At 35.1% G+C, this 11314-nt stretch overlaps 1 long non-coding RNA gene across 1 annotated transcript; it reads left to right on the top strand.

The window, feature by feature from the left end:
- The first annotated feature begins 315 nt into the window (after window positions 1-315).
- Window positions 316-10921, top strand: LOC130541491 (uncharacterized). Its single transcript, XR_008955546.1, has 3 exons — window positions 316-522; window positions 9187-9306; window positions 10708-10921. It is a non-coding gene; the product is annotated as an uncharacterized LOC130541491 (long non-coding RNA).
- The last annotated feature ends 393 nt before the right edge of the window (window positions 10922-11314 follow it).

Below are 11314 nucleotides of genomic sequence, written 5' to 3'. Positions count from 1 at the left end.
GATTGTTACACAATTGACAACTAATGCAGATATTGAAACCTATAGTTAATGTGCCAATATAACCAAAACCTAAAACATCTTCGTATGGCTTAGAGGAGAGTTATTCCTGCTGGAAGTATGAATTATAAAATGCTTCTCCGCTTGGCAAAAAAGCAGACCTTGCTCTGAGCTGATGCAACCTCATGCCAATGCACAAATTACAAGAAGCTTGCAATCCCTGTTTCAGTACAAGCAACTCTTCCTGTCTTCTTATCCAGGTAAAACTTACACAACTTTAAATGCTGAGAAAAATAGCAGAATTTGTAAATGGGGAAGACTGTGACAAATATTTAGTCTTGCATGATTGTAAGGGGCTGAAAGTCTGAAAGTAGGTGAAGAATACAGACAACAAGCGCTATACGATGGGTAGCCCATGGCTTAAGCCTCAAAAAAAAATTTTTCCAGAGTCACAAGAGGATGGGAGAGGAGTGGTCTGCAAGCAGCAGTAGGATCAAGACCTTGAGACGTGTCCATCAATGCTACGTGAGTAGCTTCATGTGTTTTCTTTCTTTTTTTTTTTTTTGGTTTTTGTTTTTTGAGACGGAATTTCGCTCTTGTTGCCCAGGCTGGAGTGCAATGGCATGATCTTGCCTCACTGCAACCTCGGCCTCCCGGGTTCAAGTGATTCTTCTGCCCCAGCCTCCCGAGTAGCTGCGATTACATGTATGTGCCACCATGCCAGCTAATTTTTGTATTTTTAGTAGAGACGGGGTTTCTCTATGTTGGTCAAGCTGGTCTCAAACTCCCGACCTCAGGTGATCTGCCCGCCTTGGCCTCCCAAAGTGCTGGGATTACAGGCATGAGCCACCGTGCTGGGCCTCTGCATGTGTTATCTTATCACTCTGACTCCAAACCATTTCCATACACATTCAGTCTTGATCAATAATTTTACTTCCTAACATTTTTAATGATTTATCATTTGTTTTAGAATAAAGTACAATCACTCTATTTTAATTCTGAGGTATTGCCTGCAGACCCTGACCCAAACAATGGATGAATAAAACATACACTAACACACAGATATTCTGCTTTGCCAGTCCTGCTGAGTGTCCGACTGCCTACACAACAAGAGAGGTTTGTCGCTGCACTGGTCCTGAGCAGCTCTCATTCCAGGCATTTATTTAGTATACAATTAACAACAGAAGCTTTGAGTAAACACACTTGTGGATAATTAAAATGGTTAAGAGAGTAGTTCTAGGAATGATTAAAGCTCAGGTACCACAGTCTAAGGAAAATACCATTAGGGGGCAATATCCTTGGTTGACCTCCACCTGAGAGGGCCATCTGGCTCAAAGGTTAGTTAATGGAGGTAGAGTAAACAGACTTAACTGGGGAAGGCTCTATTGTCCCTAGTATTTAACCTATGACCTAATGCTCTAAGGTAAGAACCGGCTGCCTTCAGCCTGTTCAATTATTACAAGCTATGTAATCTTTGAGCCTTCCGAAAAGTTTGTGACTATTCCCTATAACTCTCCCTAATATTTCCTTTTAATACTTCTGCCACCATCCGGAGTGAATCCCAACATAATTGTCTAAATATACTAAACTAACACTCATTTGAAGATATTTTCATAGGTTTTCAATACCTATTACATTTTACTACATCTTCTTTCCAACATATCCCTCACATCTCACCCTAAACATTTATTTCTTTAACAGGCATTATTTGACTTTAACAAGATGAGTTCCACACATTATGTTTGTACTTCCCTTACTCTACCCCTTATCACACTTTATGAATATTACTAGCTTAACATTACTTTTTTCTCCAATGAACTCTAAACTCTATAAGAAAAGGGATCATGGAAGTCTTGTTCAATATGTATCCTCACTTCTCAGCACAGGAACTGATGCAGAGAAGTGGAATAAAAATATTTGTGAAAGAATAAATGAGGGCTGGGTGCAGTGGCTCATGTCTATAATCCCAGCACTTTGGTAGGCCGAGGTGGGTGGATCACATGAGGTCAGGAGTTCCAGACCAACATGGCCAACATGGCAAAACCGCATCTCTATTAAAAATACCAAAAAATTAGCCGAGCACGGTGGTGGGTGCCTGTAATCCCAGGTATTCAGGAGGCTGAGGCAAAAGAATCACTTGAACTTGGGAGTCGGAGGTTGCAGTGAGCTGAGATTGTGCCATTGCACTCCAGCCTGGAAGACAGAGTGGGACTCCTTCTCAAAAGAAAACAAAACAAAACAAAACAAAAACAAAAACAAAAATAACAAAAATCAAGGAGTTTCTGATGCTGACTTAAGGCAGAATGAGATGTCAGAATGCTTTCTACTGAAGAGAGGAATAATTTAAGCATGAAAATAAGAAAACAGGGTAAGCATTATGGGGTAACCGGAACGGGGAAAATAAAGGATTGAGTCCTGAGACCCAAAATGCTGGTGACTCAAGTTACCAAAATGAAAAGAGAATCAAATGCCTCTACTAACCTGGTTCATGAAATGACTTGGATCTCTTCTTTTTCTTCTTCTCTCTTTTTTTTTTTTTTTTTTTTAGTCAGAGTCTCGCTCTGTTGCCAGGCTGGAATGTAATGGCACAATCTCGGCTCACTTCAACCTCCGCCTCCCGAATTCAAGCAATTCTCCTGCCTCAGTTTCCCTGAGTATCTGAGACTACAGATGCCCGCCACCATGCCTGGCTAATTTTTGTATTTTTAGAAGAGACAGGGTTTCGTCATGTTGGCCAGGCTGGTCTCGAACTCCTGACCTCAGGTAATCCACCGGACTCGGCCTCCCAAAATGCTGGGATTACAAGTGTGAGCCACCACGCCCAGCCGGATCTCTTCTTTAATAGAGAATAAAAACAGAAAAGCACAATCTAAAACCACACCAGGACAATTGTTTGTAAGGTTTCACATTTCAATTATATCTGCAGCTTGCCTTTGACTTAATAGTTACTGGTAATTATTTGTAATCATAAAAATGAAACCATTATATCTACTGTTTCCCATTTAAATATTCATTTTTTTTCACATTCTCAGTTTTCTCATACGTAACTAGCAATTATTGTATAAGAACAATATCCACTTATGTTGCTTACAGTAATTGTGGTTTGGGCTCTGGGCATCACAGCAGTATACAAATTACCTCAAGAACAAACAAATGCAAACACCATGGTTTATTATCTTCCGTAGCTCAAGTTCTTGTCTATCTTTCTTCACACTATAACATATTAATGATCTTAAAAATCTTGTATAGTATGTATCGCATAATAATTTTCTCCTGGACTGTTGTCCATTTCTGGAACAGAAAGGAGACTTTCATGTCATTTTTTTGTGTGCGTGCCGAAAGCATATTTAAAAATAGAAAGCCTTATCAGTAGAGTGGCCCGACATCTATCAGTTAGTAAGCAAGTTTCAGTAATTTAAAAGATAAAAACAGCATAAATGCATAGTAAAGAGAGAGAAAAAAAAAAAAACAAATACAGACAGTCCCTGACTTACGATGGCTTGACTTACAGTTTTCTAACAGTGGGATGTGAAAGTTAAAGGCATTTCACAGAAATTATACTTGGAATTTGGATCTTTTCCCAGGCTAGCGATATGCAACGCAATTCTTTCTAGTGATGTTGGGCAATGGTAGTGAGCTGCAGTTCATGATGCTAAATAACTGATACTGTACTCTACAGTGCAGTGTATCAAGAAAGTCTATGAGATATTCATAGACTTTATTATGAAATCGGCTTTCTATTAGATGATTTTCACAAATGTTGGCTAATGTAAGTGTTCTAAGCACATTTAAGGTAGGTTAAGCTAAGCTGTGACATTCAGTAGGTTAGATGCTTTAAATGAATTTTCAACTTAATGATATTTTCAGTTTACGATGGGTTTATCCATTCATAACTCCATGGGAAGTTGAAGAGCATCTATAGATCAAGAATAAATACATAAATAACCAAGCAGACAGTTAATTAACCCTAGGATCATTTATTGATCATATGATGATTAAAATAGAAAAATGGACTGGGTTTCTTCAAGCCTACTAGTGTAATAGTTATACATTAAAGTCAATACAAAAGTTAAAAACAAAAACTTTGGTGACTCTTGACTTTCCTAAATGCTTGATTCTGTATTTCTGATGTGTGAGAATCATAATGGATATTTAATGGGAAAACTGAAGGGTGGAATGTGCTACTAGATTTTAATTTGGGGCTTTGATTCCTAGAGACTTACTTTTGAAACCAGGTCCTGAAACATTACTATCCCGCCACATCCATGGAATCATTTGAAATTACTACTGTGTGGGCATAGTTGGGCAGAATCAAATTCAGAATATACACAATATAGCATTTCTGTGTGAAAGTACTAAACAATATTAGGACGTACACTGCCTTAAGCAAATAAATCAAATAAATATAAAGGCTTTAAGTAAGTTTGCTTTTAAAAATTATAGATTCATAGAATTTTTAAGCTAGGCACAATCTTGTAAAAATTGAGTTTAACTCTTAATAGATGGCACATTACAGATCACATCTTTGGCAATCTGAGAAATGAAAGGCTCTGATACTTGACCATCTAGTTCTTGCTTTTAAAAATAATTATCCAAAAAGCATTTAACAACTAGAAAAAAAAAAAAAAGAGAGAGAGAGAGAGTAAGCACCTAGCAAAGTATTCTTACAGGGGCTGGGACTGTCCCTCCAACCACAGCTTTTTCATGTGTAAAGTGAAAATAGTATTAGTTCTTCTACAAAGGTGAGATTTAAATGAGATTATGAATACAAAAGAAATTTACACAATACCAGAACATAACAATTGGTTCTAAAATAATAACTTTAAAAATAATAAAAAATAGTTGTTAATGTTAATAATTTAACAATTAATAAAAAATTATTCACATTCCTTTCATTATAGATGCCACTCCCAACCTCCAAGCAATATTCTCAACTCTTTTATAGAAGCTCATCATTTAACACTTTTATCTTGGATTCCTAGTCTTTGTGCACATGTCTTCTTCCTTGACACTTGAAAACTTTTCTGAAATCTACTACCCACATTCATTTTTACTTAAATTTCTTCCTTTCTGCAACATCAGAGTACATAACTTACATATTAATCACATATTTGGCTCCCTGGACATTTTTTTTGAACCTACATTGTGTCTTATCCATCGAAGTGTCAAAGAAACAGATGGTCGCCATGGCTAATGGCAATACCATTGATGAAAATCTCCATGAAACTTATTAACAGAAATTAATTTATTATTGGATATCATTATTTTGAGGAAGAAATTTAAGATACCTAGAAAGTTAGCCTTGGATGATGCCTATGTTTAGGGGCAAGGAATATTTAAAAAACAATAAGAAAAAGGAGCAGGAATATCAAAAAGAAGTGATAAAAAGCACGTACATTGTTAAAGTGTTCAAAGTGAAGAGGTAATGTTTGAAAAGATAATGATATTAAGCACTATTAAATGCTACGGAGATAAAGAAGAGGACTAAAAGTTTCTATAGATCATTTTTGTACATTTTTGAATCTATTATCGCATGGACATGTTCATATTTTGCCAGCTTCTAAGTCTAGATTTTCCTTACTTGAGCTTCATGTTTACCTTCTCATTTCTGTCCTCCCTTGTATGTTTGGCCAATAGGTTGTTGTATCTGAGATAAAATTTCACACATTCTATCTTCCTGAAGTTCTCAATGCCTTAGTGGAGTGTTTCTCAAAATGTACCTCCCAGCACACTTGTGTCAGAATCCTCCAAGCTATAGTGCTTGTAAAAAAAAAAAAAAAAAAATCAGGTATCAGGCTCTATCCTTTATCTAACCTATTAGACTAAGGGACATATCCTCCTGCCTCCTTTTAGTGATACCTTTTTACATACTTTTCTCTTGGGTTTCACCACAGCAATATGTGTAACACATTTCCTCTTTTCCTGGGGTCAGTTTCAATAATGCTGGAAAGATGGAAGCTCCAGTGAATCCATGCTTCTTTGCTCCTTAGATCGAATTCAATTAATGTCTCACCCAAGGCTTTAAATGCTTGGAGTTTGGAGGCAGATAGTAAGCCTCCTGGCAAAGCTGTGTCCCTGAAAAAGCTTTTCACCTAGAAACTCTTTCTTTCATAATTGCAAATACAAGTTTAAAAAAAGAGGATTAATTCTGTTGACTGAAAATAGTAGAGAAGACTCCACCTTACTTAATTTTCTTACAGCATTTATTTTAGAAAACTTTTGTAATTACAATTCCTTTACTTTTTCTCTTTGAAATGTATGGAAATTTTCATAAAAGCTAAATAATCATCTTGCCAAATTTACACATAGGAATTTCTTTCTCAAGGAATTCTTTTCTTTTTAATTTAATGATCAAGGAAAATGAAGCCTTTATCTTCTAGTTTCTACAGAAGGGTAGGAGCCTAAATTCCATTGGCACCTTCCTCCAAGTTGCAAAACTACCTTTTGTCATAATATATAAAATATAAGATATGTAAGGAATTTATTTTTCTTTTGGATAAAGCTAATTAGACAATCAGCTAATACAGATCATCATTATTAAAGAAGAAATACCTGAGTATTTATCTTAATAAACTTGACCAAAAAGAAAAATATAACAACAAAGAAAACCAAAAAGAAAAGGGGAAAACAAAAACAAAATTTGAAATTAATAAAATAGAAAACCAGTAAACTCATTTGAAAGACAAATACAATCCGAAAGCTTATTTTATTTGACGTGAAGAATACTGTAGATAAATGTCTTTTGAGATTGAGTAAGAAAAACAAACACATTAGTTTCAATTAAGAAAGGTAACATTCAAATGTATGGAAGACTATAAAATAATTAAAAGAAAGTGTAGCTTTTTACTGTGGAAAAATACACTTGGAAATTTCAAGGATGTTGATGATTTCACGAAACATTTTTACACTTGCATCATATCTTCCAAAACCAAAGACATTTAAGCAGTAGCTTTTTTCTTCACGATTCAATTAGCTTTCTTAAATTAAGATTTAGGCATTAATTTAATGGAACATTCCCTCTTGTAGCTGCATTTATAACTCTAACATTTCTGAGGCAGTCATCTACAATGATACTTGCCTGGGAGGCCCAAGGCAAAATAGTTTACCTTCAGGCCTATTACGCATCACTGTGTAGGCCTAATGCAAATTAGAATTCTGACTCTAGTCTAGTTTGGAATTTTGATTAGCCTGAGGGAATAAGGCAAAAGAGGAAAGAAGGAAGTCTTTATTGAATATCAACTATATATCAGAAAGTTTTTTATCTATGCTTTTATGTAAACAAATTCATTTGATTTTCACAGCTGAAAAAGATATTGTTATATACTTTTCATTTTTTAGATGAAAGACAGAGTTTCAAATGGGCCAACTTTTTCAAATTACCCAGCAGGCAAAGGTGAAGTTCAAACTTAGTATGATTGATGTCAAAGGCCATCCCCTTTTCTGTTGTGTAATACCTCACGTTGTTCAGGAAAAGGTACAGAATGAGTTCATCAGTTTCATATTTGGTTTATTTGCCTTCTTAGATTTGTTTCCTACAAAATTGTATGCAAGCTGATACTCTTACCAAACATGTATTTTGGAAAGTAGGAAATTTTTAATGTAGGCACAGGGCTGGGAAGTGGAGAATTCAAGAAAAAAAATGATGGAGAGAGTGTGCAGATATATAAACATTAAACACTTTTTAATGAGTAGTTGTGTATTATATGCTGTTGTCATGAATAGGAACAAACAGGAAATGAAACTTTAATTCTTTGGTAATAGATATAATAAACAAGTAACAACTGAATAAGAAAAATAATTTCTAATGTTCTGATTTTTTTAAAAAGAATAATAGTATAGAGTGCAACTGGGGTAGAAGGAATGGGTGATAATTTGTGGTGGTTTGTTAAGGAAGATCTCTAAGATGAGGTGACTAGAACTGAGAGCTGAATGAAGAGAAGAAGCTGGTTTTGGAAATAAATGTGAAGCCCAGAATTCAAAGATAAATCGGAAAGCAAATACAAAAATCCTGAAGCATGATCCAACAGATAAAAAAGCCTGTGCATGGATTTTATTCTATCTTGTGAAGGCGATTAATTGATGCAGATGTGAAATCTTAGAGAGAAAGAGAAAGGGACTGCAGAATTAACATTAACTCTTGTTACAATGCAAGTTTCAATAGAGATGGGGAAAGATGTAATCAGTGTGAATTATACTAGCTTTATATGAGCTTCATAGGCATATTTGCTAAATGTGTCGGTCTTCAAGCATTAGGTATGATTAGGCTTTTGCCTAAATAATTAATTCAGTGACTACATCTTTCAGAAGTTGTCACAGATTCTTCAGCCAAAAAAAAAAAGTATACATATACTGGAATGCCATAGATTTGCATTTGTATATATCTTACTGTTGTCTTTTTCCACTGTGTTTTAAAATTATTTAAATAAATCTTAAGTCGTTTTTATTCTACTGCTTTTAGGTTTTCAAGAGTATACACCTTACTCATTTTATGAGTTTAATGTTTTTTTAAATGAATACATGAATGTTATAGTGTCATAAAATATTTGTTATTTTTCACTGATTGAAATTTTACTCTTCAATATGGAACTCTTCTACTTTGCCTCCCTAGTATTTTGCTATTGAAAGACTCCATTCAAGGTAAGAATACTGAAAACTATAAAGTCTAAAATGGACAGAATAACTAAGAATTTTATCATTGGAATTGGATAGCTCAGCCTCTAGGGCAATTTTTTTTTCTTTTGACTGAGATTTTAGAATCACGATTTGCATTAACAGAATCTATCTTTACAAGTCAAACTCCCAGAGTTATAAATTTTCATCTAGTACAAATATTTGCATGGAACCAACTGCACTCAGGACAATTATTTATTAGTATGGTCTGTTATGAAAAGGATGCACCAAGTAGAAAGACCCAGCATTACATTGATATAGATGAGTCTCTTACTTTCATGATAGTATACCAAACCTCAAAAATCTTCCAATTGCTCTGATGTTATCCCTAGAAGGCAAGCAAGTCCTCAGGGCAAAGCTTATATCATTAGATATGGACTTTGATGTGAACTCTTTTATTTCTGTTCACTTTGTCAACCTTTTCAGTACCTGAGTCTGTAAAATTGGACATTGGGAATGACTAAAATTTGGCTCCAGAGATTTGCAGCAAAATTAAACTATTATGCTAATTGCCTCCAGGATAGATTCTGCTTTGGAGATCAACATGCTGTATATCACAATAATGATGGGACACACGGTATGGGGGATGGACAGAGGATCTTTCTCCTGGAGTGGTATTTCTGGAATTTCTAGTGTCAGGTAAAGTTCACAGCATGCTCTGTAGATTCACTTTTATCACAAGTTGTGGTTCAATACAGAACAAGAAGTGTTATTTATTATGATGACCACCACAAGTCATCATGCAGCAGACCATTCCAAAGTATTGGTCAAGATAGTCATTGGCTATATTCCCCTTTATAGCCTGGAAGACTCCTGAACAACCAGAATACATTTAATTTATATTATCTCTTTTAAAAATCCAAATAAAAATTTTCTATGTTCTTAAATTAATCCCATCTGGATACCTCTGTGTGCCTCTTCCTTAGAACATAAATTTCACATTGCTGCAACACATGAAACATGTATCTCTTGGCAAGTCACAATGTTACTTTTTGTTGACAATCTGTGCCAGCTTGCAATTTGATGTTGCTACTAAAAATTAGAGATGGGCATGCCTGTTATTAACACTGCCTCAAATGTGAAAGTGAAATTATGACTGTAAGTTGTCACTGCCAAATTATCCTGTGCCAGTAGGTATTATAAAAGGGGATAGAATACACAACAATAATACATTGGTGGAAAAGGCATAGATTATGGTGAAATATTTGTGTTTACCTTCTTAAAATGGAAGGAACATGATTGTCTGGATTGTCTAGATCTTTGATAAACAAAACATTCTAGTGCAGTGTACCAAAACAAATGCAATAATGTAATAAATGTAATAATGTGATATAACAGTATTTTAAAGAAAAGGCAATAAACTCAGGCCAATCTTGAAGACTTTTGTTATTGTGAAATTTCTGCCCAAATGAGCTGTTTTACTTCTTCCCTACATGTTTCAAGCCCTTTGCCAGTTTGTTCACTCTTCTGTAGCTATACAAGCCTTTTATCTGTTTGATCATGTCCCAGGACTTTTTTAGTTTCTTCATTATTTATTTTTAAACTCTCTGCTACCCATATGCTTACAAGACCAGTCTCTTCTCTTTATTCAAGTCTCATCCAGAAATCTTTAGCTCATCTAGGAAATCCACAAAAAACTGTCACCCCTCTTCTCACCCTAGATGCACTCTATTTAGTATTATGGCAATTAATAAGGCAGGCAGAACTCCATAACTCATGCAGTTTTTATCATATTGGGTAGAGGCAATAAGCTAGTAAGCAAATGCATGAAGAGAATAATTTCAGATTTCTGTGTGAACTTTAAAAAGCATAAAGCAAGATACTGTGGGTCAACAGAGGTGGGAGAACAGGATGGTTATTTAATATGTATTATAATTTATAAATAAAAACTTTATTAATATGAAAGTAGAATAATCTCTACATAACCACAGAGTTATATTTACAACCCCTGAATGGAAGAACGATCAGATAGCAATCAGCTAATTTTGTTGTGTGTGTCCCATTCTCCTCAAATGTAAGTATTTGAATATCTTTTTACAGGTGCTACTTAATATCTCTCACAAGAAAAGAAGAAATCCCTCTGCCTTTTAATGTTCTGGGAATAGAAAGAATAAAGGAGACTGAGGTGAATCCACCAAGGAGTATAGCAATTTCTATTTGTCTCCTTAATAGTCCAACACTTCACTCACACAACAATGTTACGCAGTTTCATCAAATGATGAGTCCAGCCCCTTTCTTCTGCAGAAAATGTCAGTTCACTGCTCCTTGCCTACAAAATAGAAATTAGAGAGATACCAGCTTTTCTAGCCAGACTACAAAATTACTTTGACTAAATCGCTAAAAATTCAGCCTCACTACCAGTTTCCACAATACGTCTCAAATGGTAACTTTAATCTCTGTTTGTACTTTTCAGGAATCCAATGAGCAAACAATTCTTTCTCTAAAGCAACTCTCCCTTCAGCCCATTGTGTTGTAGGTCTTTTCAGTCCCCTGAGAAACTCATAATTCCTGTAGCTGATGTCCATCTTCCCCAAAATGTATTACTATTTATTATTTGCACGTATGTCCTTTTTCATTTGCTTTATTCCTATGGGTTTATGCTCTCCTTCCCTTGTTTTCTTAAAGATAAAAATCCCCTTACTTTTAT

The sequence above is a fragment of the Pan paniscus genome, chromosome 3, assembly GCF_029289425.2.
Source record: "Pan paniscus chromosome 3, NHGRI_mPanPan1-v2.0_pri, whole genome shotgun sequence".
In the NCBI taxonomy this organism is placed as follows: Eukaryota; Metazoa; Chordata; class Mammalia; order Primates; family Hominidae; genus Pan; species Pan paniscus.
The sequence above is the reverse complement of the archived record's forward strand: the minus strand, read 5'-3'. Positions and strand labels throughout refer to the sequence as shown.